The sequence below is a fragment of the Lynx canadensis genome, chromosome A1, assembly GCF_007474595.2.
Source record: "Lynx canadensis isolate LIC74 chromosome A1, mLynCan4.pri.v2, whole genome shotgun sequence".
Classification (NCBI taxonomy): Eukaryota; Metazoa; Chordata; class Mammalia; order Carnivora; family Felidae; genus Lynx; species Lynx canadensis.
In genome coordinates this window covers 157,311,479-157,326,272 of record NC_044303.2, presented here as the reverse complement: position 1 = coordinate 157,326,272, position 14,794 = coordinate 157,311,479, and the positions used below count along the sequence as shown (strand labels likewise).

The window sequence follows — 14,794 nt, the reverse complement described above, 5'->3', positions numbered from 1 at the left end:
GACCGTAGCTTTGTACAAGGTTTCTGTGCATCTTCTAAAGAATTGCATGTGTGGCTAATTAGCCTTTCAAATGAATTCTTTCCAAGGTAACAATAGCAGTGAAATTATAGCATCTCTATCTGTGCAGATTTTCATGAATTGCTGCATGTGGTTGGATCCTCAGAATACTGTATTGCTGAGAGACATATTTTCAGAGTTCATCTGTTCCAAATACAACCTTTTTCTTGCTGTTTCTGGAAATATACACTAATAGCTAACATTTCTATAGGGTTTACTGTGCACTCTAACACTACCAGAATCATGGTGCAATTATTAACTCTCTCCATTCTCACAACTTGATGAGGCATGACCTGTTATTATCTATTTCACAGAATGGAAAACAGAGACATAAAGAGGTTAAGCCACTTTCCCGAGGTCCCACAGTAGAAATGTAAGAGTCAGGATGAAAATGCAAGTAGGCCACAGAGTTCTCTTCTCAACCATTATGTTATACTGTTTCTAAAACATAGAATAAGCATTCTTATCATGGTATTATTTTGAGAATGTTCAAAAACTACTATGTACCATATATCAGACATTAGGTATGTGTTTGCATATTAAATACAAACTCCATATCTGAAGATGGGACCACCATAGCCCATTTGGCTCATATCAACCACTGACTACAAACCCCTTGTACAAATGATGCTGGTTGACACGTGACTCAAGCCTCACTTCACCAAATCTTGAGACACTTATTCCTGTCACTTTCTCTGCATCTAGGAACCATTCTTCATTTGTCCATCCATTCATCAAATATATATTGAGTACCTTTGTGCCAAGCACTCGGCTAAAAGCGGGAGTTATGAGGGTATACTGCACAGAGATATAAAATCCACTAAAACCAGGTCTACTCACACATAAAAGATTCCTAAATTATGATGAGTTAAGTAAAGGATGCAGCAGGTTACCATGGTAAAGAATAGCAGATGAAGAACTTTTTCAGTAGATGGGTCGGGGAAGGCCTCTCTGAGATGGGATGAGCTGATATCTCCAGGATGAGAAGGAGATAGTCATGCAAATAGCCTGGGGAAGAAGGTTCCATCCAAAAGTAACAGCCTGTATAAATCCGCTAGTAAACAAGAGCAACTCACACAGGACCTGTGTGGCTAGCATGTAGTGAAGGGGGAGAGTGGCTGCAGAGGACATTGGAGAAGTTGGTGATGAAGATTGTACAGAATTTTGTAAGCCATGACAAGGAGTTTTCAGTGTTTGGAAATCCACGGAAAAAATTTAGGGGACTAACATGGCCATTTTTATGTTTGGTGATCACTGCAGCTGCTTTGGAAGACATGAATGAAACATTACCAGAAGGCTACTGGGCGAATTCAGGTTAGGGATGATGGGGCATGTACGAGGGGTGGTGGTGACAGATTTGGAAAAGAAGACAGAGTTAAGACACATTTCGGAAGTGTACTTGATGGTACTTGCTCCTGTGTCTGATGTGAAGGTTGAAGAGAAAACGGAGGAAAGGATGCTGCTGAGCAACAGGATGGACAGTGACTGCTTTTCCTGAGTGAAGGATGGGGCCAGGTGGAATGGGGTCATCCAGAGATGATGACATGTTGAGTTTGAGTTGCCCATGAGATATTTGAGTAGAAATGTCAAGGAAATTGTTGGCTATGCGGGGCCTGAAACTCAGAAAAGTCTGAGCCCAGGGTGTGGGTGTTACCTAAAGTAGTCAAAATTCGTGTACTCAGGGACAGAATGCCAACATCAGTGTGAAGCAGGCTGAAGATCACACCCTGCGGCACTTACGCCAACATTTGGAGATAGGCAGTGCTCTCTCTTCTCCTGAGTACAACTGCTCTTTCTCTGCTGCCTGCTGGAAAGGCAGAAATATCCACGCCATCAATCCTGCTCTTTTCCTATGGCTGTGAGGAGGGAGCAAAAGGCAAGCTGAGGGCAAAGCACAAGCTAACACCCACAAGAATCCCCCCTCCTCACCCCCCGCCCCCACAGCCTTGGGATATGTGTGACATTCCTCAGATACTCCTGGCTGCCCAGGGACAAAGGAAAGGGTAAAACAAATGGTTAACTGATAGAGATCACAGTCATGCAGAACATGAGTCTCCATCAGTTTGCAACTGTCTTAATGATTTACAAGAAAAAAGCAATCTCCAGAAACCTATAGTTTCAATTTCCTTGAGCCCTAACATCACTTTCCCCTCTATAGGATAGGGAATCTTACATAATGAGTCACCCCTCACAACCACAGTGCAGCTCTTTCTGACAACAAGTCCTGTCCCCATCCTGTAATAAAAACACCTTTCTGTGCTGAAAATGTCTCAAGGATTCTTTCCTGACCCTTGGCTTCCAAACCCCACTTCAAACATCAACAGCACATAACAGAACACCAGCTGAATTCTACAGGAAAAATGAAATTAATTCCACTACTTGCTTCTTCTATCCCTAGAGTCCTTTTGTCTCTCACCTGTACTTAACCTCTGAACAGGCTGTCCCAGATCCTTACTCCCTGATATGGCCCCACTCCACAGATAAAGTACTCGGACGGGTCCTGCCCTCCCTATTGGATATAGAATCATCCCACCTATATTCAGAGAAGGACAGGAAATCCAGGTTCCACGTTTTACCCTTAGGAACACTAAATTCTGTTGAGCTGCACAAGAAAAATCGAACAAATGGCTCTGGCAAAAAGACATTCTGTTGGAGGACCTAGAAACCTAAGGATCCATCAACAAAAAGCTGATCAAATAAATTTTGATATACACATTTAATAGAGTTTAATAGAGTTCTGTTGATCTCTTAGAAAGGATGAGGTAGATCTGAATGTGCTGACATCAAAAGATTATTAGGATGTACTATATGAGAAAAGTAAAGTACACAATAATGCATGCAATATATTCATTCCTATATCTGTATCTTTTTAAGGTATGTGCCAACTTTTCTTTTTGGAGGATACTCAAGAAAATGTTAACTAGTGGTTACAATTGTGGAGAAGCAGGAGTTTGAATGGGAGATGGAAAGTTTTACTTTTTACTTTTACTTTTAAGTTCCATTTGGAGTAGCCAATCAGTGGGTATGTTTTAAAGAAATGGCACTACATGCAATGTTCCCAACTACATGTATACACTCTGGTTTGTCTTTAACAAGAGGATGGTGTGTGGGGCTATTCTTTTTTAACTCTGTTTTTTCTCACCTATCACCATCCATTAATGAGGACCCCAAGTAGGCAGCAGATTTCTGGATCTTCCAGTGTTTTCTGGTAACATGATACCATTTATATTTGCTTACTCTTCAGAACTAACAGTTTCATATGAAGCAGTTTGAATTGCCACATGTTTTACCCTTTGACCAGTGCATATCCGATACACTGAGCAATGCATTTATTGGCTTTATAAATAGACCTTATACCTATTTGATCTGGTTGCATAAACAAACTCTTTCTGAGTGGTACTGAGAAACAGGCCACTGGCTGTGAAAATAAGTGTAAGTATGCCAATTATTGATAACTGGGAACTTCTCAAAGTCCTACAGTGAACCAACAAAAGTACCTGGTCTAATATTTCAGTTGATGAGGCAGTGAGATTCAGAACCCTAGATAATACGTGAGGTCTTCAGGCTTTCACAATTTGAACTAGCACTTCGGTAGAAAGTGAGATAGTGTGCTCCACGGGTAGCCTTTTCAACTATGAGAAAGAGGACAGATTCAGCTGAAGGCATGGAGATATAAAAGAGTTTAAAAAAAGAAATGAGCAACATTTTATTTGCAAAATGAAGGGGTGCATTTTCATCTTTGGAATCTAAAAATAATTCTGTAATTATATATTCTACTTCATTGGGGGAAGATGTTTTCTGCACCTTTTAGATGGAGAAAGGTATGTATAATTTCTATACAACATGAACTGATATAAAGGCAATATGTGTGATTGTATTCTATTTACTAATTATAAAAGTGTATATACACTGAATAAGACCCTTATCCTGAAATAGTATCTGGCTACTTAGTCTAGTTAATGACACCAAAAAGGTTTGATTAGAAACAAACAAATGCTCTACAAATTATAGAAGGCAGAGAAAAATATTTTTTTTTCCATGAGAATGACCCTGAATCTGTTACTTAGAAATCCTGGATATTAGAAATTTAAAGTACTTTTTCTTTAACCACAGCCCATCCTTTCTTTTTGGCATGAACTTTTAGTTAAGGAAAATAATACAATTAAGGTCTGAGCAGCTAGAATTGCTGTGTAGTCTCAAATGTCTAATTTACTTTCTGATTTTTTTTTTTTTTTAATCTGGGAAGTGTCTGCGTAGTGGTTGAGAGCATGGGCTGTGGGTACTGGAGAGTTTGAATCCTACTTCTAGCATTTTCTAGCTGAAGCAAGTAATTCAATTTCTCTGATCCTCAATCCCCATACCTGTATTACTAGGATAATAAGAGTAAATTATTCCTTAGAGTTTTGTTCACCATAAATGAGACAATGTTTGTGCTGCATCCGTGCTAACTATGTCATCAGTTGAAATACTTTGGGTTGCAAATAACAAAAAACACAACTCAAATGGACTATAATTGTAAAGGGAATTTATTGGTTTATATAACTGGAAAATCTAGAGGTTAACTCAATGGTTTAATCAAGTCATGAGAATTTAGTGTATTTCTGTTGATCCACCTAGCCTTCCCCATTATTAACTTTATCCCAGATTAATTCCATTCAGGAACCCAAGGTGGCTGCCAGCCATTCCCACAGCTACTCCATGTTTCCTCATTCTCATCCAGGAGGAATGATTTAACCTATTTCAGCATTCTCAACCAAGACCAAAGATTTACCCTTGATTGGATGAGCTTCAGTCACATTCCTAACTCTGAACCAGTCATGGTAGTCAGGGCATTTGATTGGCCTCATCTTTGTGACATTCTCCACCCTTAAGATGAGGGGCAAGTTAGTTGCCTACAACCACACTGGTTATCAAGAGGAAATTGTGAGCTGTTGGGAGAAAAGTACCTGCTTGGATTACGTGCTTGGAAGGTAATCAGTGCATGCAGCATTGTGATCACTGTTATCCAGCCACCCCAGAAAGGACTGTCTACTGCACAGGCAGGAAGCTATCTGTGTTCCTAGATGGATACAGGGAACACATTACCCCCCAAAAACTTGTTAAAATTTCTGTTAGAGGAAGAGTAATTTCAGGAAGCACGCGTACACACACACACACACACACACACACACACACACACACACGCACACACACACACACACACACACCTGCTTGCCAAGATGAATAGTATATGTTTCTGGAATAAATCAAAGCTTCCTTACACTGAATACCTATTAATGAAAAACATTTGACCATTTTGGATTTTCAGTTTAATGCTAAGCTATAAGGAAGTTTTAAAAAATTCAAAGTGACACCTAGCATCATTATCTATTCATATGATATCACTCAAGTTTTGGCAGTTTAGATGTCTTTTTTGCAATTAGTACTGAGAACACTTAAGCTGTTATTCACTTTGTTCTAACTATATCTTTGGAACACTTAAAGAATATCAGTTAATTGAATAATTTAAACTAAGCATTTATTTTCATTGTATTTACTTCATTACTGCAGCCAACTCTTGATCATTTCTAGAATCCACTATTTATCCATAGCAGATCCTGCTTTAATATTTATTAATCCAATAGATTTTATTTATGTATGGAAAACCCTCATAAAATTCCTTTTCTAGGACAGACTATGTGCTGAGGAGATAAAATTAACATTCCTGTGGTGACATTTTAGAATTTGAAATTTCATAAACAAATGTAAAAGCATATTCCAAAAGGAAATGGAAATATATTTCTGATTTCTTATTTTTTTATTATTATTCATGCCTCTGCTCATAGCCCCTCACTCCCACTATAAGAATAATTGAGAATGACACACTTTCCTCAGAAAATCATGCTCAGATGAGAGCATTGCAATTCATGGATGAAAGGTTCTGAAGATGTGTGAAAACTGAGAAATGCCCATAGTTATTCCTGACAAAAGGCTTCCTACAACTTCTCAGACCTCTTTCCTTTGAAGCACTTCCTTTGTGAATGTGTCTCACAGTCTCAACTAGATACTAATACCATCTAGTTTATGTTCTTATCTGTAATTAGACTGTCATTTTAAGAGTACAAAGGTAGGCTCTAAATATTACTTTAAAAAAATGTTTATGTTGAGAGGAGCGAGAGGGTGCATGCACATGCACGTCAGTGAGCGAGGAGCAAGACAGAGGGAGAGAGAGAATCCCAAGCAGGCTTTATGCTCAGTGCAGAGCCTAATTTGGGGCTTGATCTCATGATGGTGAGATCACAACCTGAGCTGAAATCAATAGTCAGATGCTTAACTGAGCCATCCAGGGGCCCCTAGAGTATTTTTAGATTTACAGAAAAGCTATGAAGATGGAAAAGATGGTTTCCATGTGTCCCATACCCAATTTCCCCTGTTGTTTACACATTACACTAATTAGTACATATTACATCAATTGGTACACTTGTCACAAATAATGAACCAGTTTTAATACATTAATATTAACTAAAGTCCATACTTTACCCAGACCCTTAGTTTTCACTGAAGGTCCCTTTTCTGTTCCAGGATCTCATCCAGGATGCCACATTTCACTTAGTTTCCATGTCTCTTAGGCTTCTCATGGCTGTGACAATTTTTCAAGCTTTCCTTTTTTTGATGACTTTGGTGGTTTTGAGTAGGTTACTGGTCAGATATTTTACAGAATGTCCTTCAATTTGGGTTTGTCTGGTGTTTTCCTTACGGTTAGGCAGAGGTTGTGTATTTTGGGAGGAAGATAAAAGAGGTAAAGAGCCATTCTCATCACAGACTTTAAATGCAAAACTGTTTTAATGATAGTCTTTGAAGGCAAAGACTATAATCAAGCAGTTATATTCTCTATAACATTAATTCTTTTATGGGTATCCAGAAAGATTAAAAAATAGAAGCGTGGGAGGAAGGGAGAGAAAGAGGGAGGAATGAATGAGGGAGGGAAATGCTGAATGAGGATGAGTTAAACTTTGGGTGTTTGAGGAGTGTGGGGTTGGAGATTAATTACTAAAATGTGTTAATTTCCTGTTCAGGAAAACTACCATCTCCATGTTTTTGTCCCAAGAAAATCAAGTGTTGAAATAAAGGGAGTAGTAGAGTTCATGCTATCTGGAGCTCTTTAATATTGCTTGGAAAGATTCCTATATAATTTTACCATAAAGGTTAATAGGCTATTCCCACAAAATTGATACCTGATAGAGACACTAAAATATTACTTTGATTCTTTGTTTTTTTCTGGAGTTAACTTTGAGAGAAATAATACAGAAACTTGAAAGAAAGAAAGAAAGAAAGAAAGAAAGAAAGAAAGAAACCCAAATAAAAGACAAAACACTTGTGATTCACAGAAAAGAAAAAAGAGAAAGCCATAGAATTGTTCCAAGAGAAGTAGAGATATGTATTTAAGTCTAATGAGAAGCTGTGTTCATCATAAAAGCTATGAGGCTATGGGTCAACGCACTGCCAGTTTTATAGATGTGAACACAGAAAGACTAGAAGTATTTATTAGCAAAACCCCAAATGTTTGCCATCAAGCATAACATCTGTTACACAAGTTCTCTCTCTTGAGTTTGTTAGAATCTCAAAAATTCAAGTCCTGTGAAACAAAATGTTTTCCTATGCATATTCCCCCACTTTTGGAAATCATAGAACTGATCTATTAAAATACTTATTGGTAAATACTTATTTAATACCTTGCCTCATGGCAAGGAAGATAACATCAATAAACAAGTTATTTATTGTACATGATGCTTTTTTTCTGACAAATCTTTCCTTCTCAGATTTGCTCTCTTTGCTGATAGCTCTGTACTTTAATGCAGCCTGATTTTCTCTGGGGGAAAAAAAGAGTATGCTTGGGAACTCACCAAAAGACAAAAGTTCAGAAGAGTCAATACGAATAATATCTATCAAGCTCTCAGTTCTGACAAATATTTTGGTGAAATAGTGAAGATAACAGTCATTCAGTAATATGGTAGCACTGAAAGCAGAGGAGTCACCCTAAGCATGATGCACTTTCTAATCTCTTATTAGCTATCCATGAACACTAACAGTAGTATATACACAATGTATATTATAATTCAAAAAAAGCAGGAAGAATCTGTTTTGTATTTGTAAACCATTTGATTCTTTACAAAGCACTATAAATTGCATTATTTTAGTTTTCACAGGCTTATTTTCTTTAATATTTATTCATTTTGAGAAAGAGTGAGAGAGAGTACAAATGGGGAAAGAGGCAGAAAAGAGAGAATCTCAAGCAGGCTCAGCGTTCAGCCTAGAGCCCCAAACGGGGCTCAATCCCAAAACCCTGGGATTATGACCTAAGCCAAAATCAACAGTGGGAGGCTCAACCTACTGAGACACCCAGGTGCCCCTCACAGGCTTTTTTTTTAAAGAAGAAGAAATTGAGGCCAAAAAACTTTTCCCCCACCTCAAGAGTAAATAGTGTAATTAGGTCTTGTGTACATATCTTTGTGTTTTGATTCCTGTAATCTTTCTTCTGTTTTATAAGAGGTCTCCTCACCTCCTGCCCTCAAATAACTACTTAGAGTTTAATAATTTCTGACACAAGGGGATAAGTATTTTGGGCTCAAGTTAAATAGTTGACCTCACTCCTGCCCCACCTCATCAGGGTTTGCATCTGATTAACACAAAGGCAGGTTACAGGGTCTGATTCCAAAAAGGAATTGTTCTTTTGAATTGAGAAAAGAAAATCTTATTTGCTTTCCTTTTGCTCAGGATATTTTATATACTGTATGTATGGGTGGAAAAGGTTATCTGCAATAATAAAGTGAGGCTCCACAAAAGTCTATTTAGTGGAGGAGTCAGGGGTAAGTAATCAGTGTTGCGGGAGTCCTGGAAAAGACATTCTGGAAGGACTGATTTTTTTACTTCTTTCAGCAGTGGTTAAATATTGCTACTTAGAGGGCTTGGAAATTTATAGGCCCATGTTGTTTGGTTTGGGCGATTGCAAAGTGAAAATCCCAGAATTAAACCCAGTGTTGTAATTCAGTTCTAAAAGAAACTGTAGAAAAACTTTGATATGACCAGATGATCAGACTTTTATGGTTAGCGTATCTTTCTGGTTAACTCATGGCTAACTTGTTAAGTACTGTAACATGTATTTCACTTCCTCTGAGATTTTTTTATGGCTGTTTTTGCCCTATAATTATTAACAGCACTCCCTTTCACTCTCCAAAGTATCTCAGTTTGAATGATAAATTATATGGTTACTGTAGCCATAAGACTTTTTCTCCATTTCTTGCTGAAGATATTAATAAAAACATGAAGTTTTCTTGACTTTGTAACCGCAGAGCATTGACCTTATTTGACCTGAGGGTGGTGAGCTAGCACCCCGGGGGCATCTCTTTGTGAACATCAGTGAACACTGCACAGACAGGAAGGAAGCAGAGGCATGCGACAATTTCTGTCTGTCTACAGCCTCTCTGGGCAGCTCACTTTCTCCTATATTACTGTCCTCGTGGATTTCCCCTGTTACCTGACTGCTTCCTTGTTTCTGTGCTTCTTTTGCTCATTCTTGTTGCTCTTAATCTATTCTGTTTTAAGTGCCACGACTCAGTTCACCTGTCTCGTACAAAGCCGAAGGAGGTAAGAAGGTGATCAGAGACCATAGCCAACCAAGAGCACAGAGCCCGGAGCAACTGGCTCTCAAGTCCCAGAGCCAAGTCTTCAGTGGTAATTCATAGATACTCCTGCCCAAACACTGTCATACTTCACTTTGGTCATTTGGTCTTTTTATATGTCCTGCTACAAAGTGACATTCTACTTTTTACTATATGTATTTTTTCCACCCCATGCTTCTGCTTAGTTACAGCACTACTCTCTTGGTTTGGGATTATACTTGGACCATCATGGCCTCTCCATTCTCTCTGTCATGGCCCCTTGGTCTTAGCAGCCACTTCTATTTCTTCTCTTTGAATTTGAAACAAACAACCTTTGCCTAATAACATCTTTGTTAATACCAACCTATCCACTGACTAGCCTGTCTGTCCTCAGTTCAGATAACCAGCTGCAGGTCTAATCAGCTAGGAACAAGGGGCAAGAAAGTAAAATTTACATCAAACATAAGCTGTTGCATAAGCTTATGGGACACCCACAGGGTGGGCTGTGGATTAGTCAGACACTATGACTGACATACCTAGTGGGCTATGCCCATTTGTTGCCATGAATTTTCCCCATTCTTTGTGGTTTCTAAAATCATTTTATCAGTTGATCTCCAAATAATCATAATGTTCCCATGGTAAGTGAATCATGGAGCTTCCCTGAATTTGGAATATATCAGTGGCTTTTGAGTTATGTTTTTGAGAATTAAGTTTTAAAAATCTTTGATTTCCATATGATGGAGATTTCACTATGCAAATATTTTCAATGTCATAGAAACTAGGAGAGATGACAAAGTAGAAATTGGTAATGACTAAGAAATCCTCAATGATGCCTGTTGATATCCTTGACAAGGTTGTTAAATTTGAAAAGTTGAAAATGTAAAAGCTTTCATGAAGTTTTAACTTTAAGTGGATTTTGTTGATAGATAAAGTTAGAGCTGCACTGAGCAGGGCCTGAGTGTATGAAACACATATGGAATGACTTACCCAATCTATAAGCCACTGGGCATGCCAATACTAGGAGCATTCAAGAAAATCTCCTAGAATGCAGACATTCTTCTCCTTCCCTGTGCACTGCTACTTCCTATTGATAATAATGATCAACCAGCCCAGCTAACAGAGTAACCCCATTTTTTGCCTATAATGAAAACTTCAAAAGGGCAAGGTGGCACTCTTAACTTTTTATCCATCAGCACCATTATATCTTGTGGTGGAAGCTTTCTCCACTGAAGTTAAAAGGCCTCCTAAGCAGCAGAGCTCAAAGTAACAGGGACCCTCATATTGATTCCTCAACATATTTCACAGGTGTTTTATGATATACATTTTCATAGTCTGTAAATTCTTTGTACATAAGCCTTCTCAAAGACTTGCTTTTATGATTAGCACAATTGATCAAGATAGGCTGCCTATTGAAATCGTCTGAGGACTGTAAGAAAAAATACTGCTACCTGGGTCCCACCCCCAGAGTTGCTGGGTGCCTAGCCAAAGCCCTCAAGGTTGAGAACCATTAATCTGTATAAAATGAGGGAAACAGGGGTTGGATATGAGGAAATTTGACATCATCATGGATAGTACTGGCCCACTTCAAGCAAGCCGGGAGCATAGAGGAAGGTCTTCTGCAAAAATGGTGGCTAGGTGAAGTAGATATGTGTGCTCTGGAGGTAATCCTTCCAAATGCTTTCTTTCAAATTCTCAGAGTCCCTCTCTTCCACACTCTTTTTCTGACTTTCCCATAAGTGACCTGATAAAGTTCTGACTTTTATTAAAATTTACAACTCCAAACACTGCAGCTACTTTTTGGCTTCAACAGTCCCAAAACTTTGAGTGTTGTCATAGAAACCTCCCTAATCCTCTAACTGTGCCTAGACTCTGAATTTCAGACTTTGAGCTACCCATTTATTTTACATTCCCACCAAAGGGGGAATTTATTCTAACCAGTATTTATTACTTTTTTTTAAATAATAGCCATCCTAAAATGCATACTGTGATATCTCATTATGGTTTTGATTTGCGTTTCACTGATAGGGATGTTGAGCACCTTGTCATATATTTGTTGACCATTGGTATGGCTTCTTTGGAGAAATGTATGTTCAGCTATTTGCTCAACTTTTAATCAGTTTGTGTGTTTTTTTGCTATTGAGTTGTATGAGTTCCTCATATATTCTGGATATTAATGCCTTATCAGGTATATGGCTTATAAATATTTTTCCCATTCCATAGGTTGTCTTTATTTTGTTGATTGCTACTTTTGTTCTTCAAAAGATTTTTAATTTGATGTTGTCCCCCTAGTCTATTCCTGCTTTTGTTTCCAGTGCTTTTGGTGTCATATCCAAAAATTCATTGTCAAAACCAATATCAAGGAGCTTTTTCCCATGCTGTGTTTTTTCTGGTAGTTGTACAACTTCAAGTCTTATAATTAAGTCTTGAATCTGTTTTGAGCTGATTTTCACATATGGCATAAGATGAGGGTCTAATTTCATTCCTTTGCATGTGGATATCCATTTTTAACAGCAACATGTACTAAAAAGGCTATATTTTCTCCACTTTGTGTTTTTGGTGCCTTTACAGAAGGTTGGTTCACCATGGGTTTCTTCTCTGATGTGTGGGTTTCTTTCTGGGCCTTTTATTTTGTTCCATTGATTTATGTGTCTATTTTTATGCCTGTACCTTACTGTTTTGATCAGTGTAGCTTTGTAGTATAGTTTGAAATCAAGAAGTGTGATGCCTTCATATTTGTTCTTTCTCAAGGTTGTTTTGACTCTGTGGGGTCCTTTGTGGTTCCACATGATCCAGCAATCCCGCTCCTCGGGATTTATGCAAAGGAATTTAAGTCAAGATCTCAAAGAGATAACCACATTCCCATGTCTATTATAGTATTCATAATAACCAAGATATGTCCAACTTAAATTTCCATTGATGGGTGAATGGATAAAGGAAAATTTTTGTATACATATAATAGATATAATAGAATAACATCCTGCCTTAAAAGCAATGAAGGAAAATCATCCATGTATGATATATGTGGGAACCTGGACAACATTATGCTAAGTGAAATAAGCCAAACATAGAAAGACAAATACTGAATGATCTCACTTACATGTAGAATCTAAAACAGTCAAACTTATAAAAGCAGAGAATGGTGATTTCCAGGGCCTAGGAGGAGGGGAAAATGGGGACGAATGGTCAAAGGGTACAAAGTTTCAGTTATACAGGATGAATAAATTCTGGAGATCTGCTGTACAGCATAATGCCTTTGGCTAATAATACTGTATTGTATACTTAAAATTGTCTAAGAGGGTAGATCTTCAGTTAAGTATTCTTACCACAAACCATAATAATAATGGTAATAATAATAATAAAGGAGGTGGAAGAAAACTTTTGGAGGTGCTGGGTTTATAGCCTTGATGGTGGTGATGATTTCAAGTTGTTTATTGAATATGTATAGCTTTTTCTACATCCAATCATACCTCAATAAAGTAGTTTAAAAATAGCAACTAAGTGTGGAGCATGACAGTTTAGGGAAGGGAAGAATATATTTGAAGTTCCTATAATAGTCACTATAGAAATCTTAAATTTGAAAAAAAAAAAGTTTTTAAAATGACTGTTTTAGAGCTGTATATGTACCTAACACTTCAGATACATCTTTCCTAATACCTTTTAACATTCCATGACTTAAGATACTTTACAATAAACAATTATATTTCTAGTATGTCTGTATATAATCGGCCTACCAATTTTCTTTTTGGAACCATCTCAGTGAGCCTGAGGAGAGATGACTCTCTAGATCTGCTTAAGTTCTTGACCACCTTCTTTCAGGGAGTTGGAGGTATCCTTGGAAGCTGACACCATGGTGGCTTGAAGCTTGCTTCTCATCTCACACTGCTGGCACACCATTCTCTCAGGGGTTCAGCTCAGACTTCCGTGTGACTCATCCATCCATCTCCCATATCTCCCACATCTTGTCAGTTGACAAATTCAGTTGATTGAATCTCTTCAATATCTCTCAAATTTACTTTTATTTCCATTACCACTGACCAGATCAGGCCCTTGTGACTTAAACTGGACTGTTATAAAACCTGTTAAATAATGTCTATATTGACAGGATTTTTCTTCTCTTTTCTATCCTATGGAGTGAAAAGGCCTGGTTTTGATTATTTCTGAAATCTAAGCACTTACTCCAGAGCATATAGGCAATAAATGTTTGTTAAATGAGGACTGGTTATAGTGCTTCCTCTGTTCAAAACCTGGGATGGTTTCATGTTGCCCATGGGTTGAAACTCCTGTCAGCCTGGAGTCAATGCACATCAGCCTTCCTTTACACCTTCTTTCTCACACAGTTTAGTGATGTACCCTCTGGTGACTATTCACCTTGGGCTCTCACTGATTTTCCCATCTTCCCTTCTTTCAAATCTTCACTAGTCAAAGTCCTACCCATATTTTCACACCCTACTCCATTGTCATGTCTCTGAAGGCACCTCAGATTTTTCCCACATAATAAATTGGTCTTTCTTTCCTGCTGTCCCAATGACTAAATAATTCCATTATAGTACAGTCTGTCTTTAATTACAGCTCTTGAGTGGATAGGATTTCTTTAAAAGAGCCAATTTTGATTAGTTGGTAATGGCAGTCTATATCACTATATACTAAAAAAGGTTTCTGATGGTATACTTAGTTTTCTTTGGCACAGAAGTTCCCAAAACAGATCAGATGCCACCCATGGTCACAGAAAAAGAGAGGAAATAAACTGCCTATGAGTAGCCAACTTTGTTTTTTACCCCCATGTGTGTATCTACTCAGCCAGATCGTATTTCCTTAAAGACATCTTTCTCTTTTCATTGCCTCTGTCACAATTTGTGTTCAATTTGATTCTTAAACACTCTATTCTCTGATTTTAAAAGTTTACAATCTAAAGTGGCAAATATGACATTTGATATAGAATGTGATAACGGACAAGAAAGATATAAAGGCTAATAAAATGGCCCAGGAAGACTGTGTAGGAAGACAAGACATGGAGAGCAAGAGGGGAAAGGCAGGTATCTATTCAAAGGAAATGAAATCAGTATCTTGGAGAGAGATCTGTATTCCCATGTTCATTACAG

The 14,794-nt window shown here is 37.9% G+C and overlaps 1 protein-coding gene across 23 annotated transcripts in view; it reads left to right on the top strand.

Annotated features, from left to right (window-relative positions):
- The window catches only part of MCTP1 (multiple C2 and transmembrane domain containing 1), a 537,798-nt gene that overhangs the window by 223,622 nt on the left and 299,382 nt on the right, over positions 1–14,794 (top strand). The window lies entirely within an intron of this gene.